The sequence below is a fragment of the Meriones unguiculatus genome (genome assembly GCF_030254825.1).
Source record: "Meriones unguiculatus strain TT.TT164.6M chromosome Y unlocalized genomic scaffold, Bangor_MerUng_6.1 ChrY_unordered_Scaffold_23, whole genome shotgun sequence".
Lineage (NCBI taxonomy): Eukaryota > Metazoa > Chordata > Mammalia > Rodentia > Muridae > Meriones > Meriones unguiculatus.
In genome coordinates, this window is record NW_026843709.1 from 22,190,751 (window position 1) to 22,191,987 (window position 1,237).

The window sequence follows — 1,237 nt, forward strand, 5'->3', positions numbered from 1 at the left end:
GAGTATATGGACCACACATTCTTCAACTGATATATTTTAAAGAAAAAAAATGTGACACAAGGGTAAGAATTTGAATCAGGGAGCAATGGAAAAATAGTGTAATGTATATTAAACAAAATTCCCTCATAAGTAATTAAAATAATATGTTCACAACTTTTACAATGACTTTTAACATGGAGAAATGATTCCACTGAAGGAGCAAAGAATTTGATTTTGTAAGGCTTGCTTTCCAGGAATTCATTTTGTAGCAGAGTATCCTAGTCATGAACTAGTGTTTACCCAGCTACCTCAGACCTCAGGAACCTAGGTTGCTCCTCTTAAAAAGACAGATGACACTAATACTATATTTAGAGAGTTAGTCAGGGGACCACAGCAGCAAACATATCTGCTTGGTGTGCTAGGCATATAACACAGACCCATGTCTCTGTCCTCAAGTCCCGGTTTTAAAGGTAAACCCCAGAACCAGAAGGATTGTTCTCTGACTACTGAGTAGGACACAAATGCCAATCGAGACTGGTAGGATAAGCAACATACTCATAGAGGGTTGGCAACTCTAGTGTGCAACATTACTAACTTTCAAAGAGTTTATTGCCCCTCAGTTCTTCTTTTACATTCACAGTTCTTTCTGTGTTTCAGCCAAACCAATCCCAGGAATTGTCTGGTTTCCTTCTCTTTTAGCTTCTCTTAAAGATTCAACACCCCAGGGAACACTAGACCCTGTTTGCCTATTTTTTTTCCATAAGAATATGAAGGTACATTTAGTGAATATGCCACTAAATGCTCAGTTCAAAGTAACAACCTAGGAAATTTTAAATCCAAGACCACAGTAGGAATCATTGTCATTGGGTACATTCCCCTTATTCCCCCATCACGTTGAAGCTTCTCTACTTAGAAAGCTGTCCAGTTAAATAAACATTAATTTCCATTTCCTATGTGACATTGTCACAGAGGTAAAAGATTCGAAATGAAGAAAGAAAATTCCTGAAGGTTACCATCTCAGTTCTTTTCTCATAATGATAGATGTTATGTCCTTACTGTTTTAAAGATTGAATTCATATCAATTTTAGTTTTATAAGAGGAGAGATAATGTTACAATGCTCTAAAAAGTCCAGGCAATCTCAAAAAATGGGCCTTCCACAGAAAAACTCCTGCCAAAGGCCATTATGATTCAAGAGATATGTTCTGTTGGTCAATGTAAGAACCTAAAATTAGGCTAGGAGACAAACATGCAAGCTGC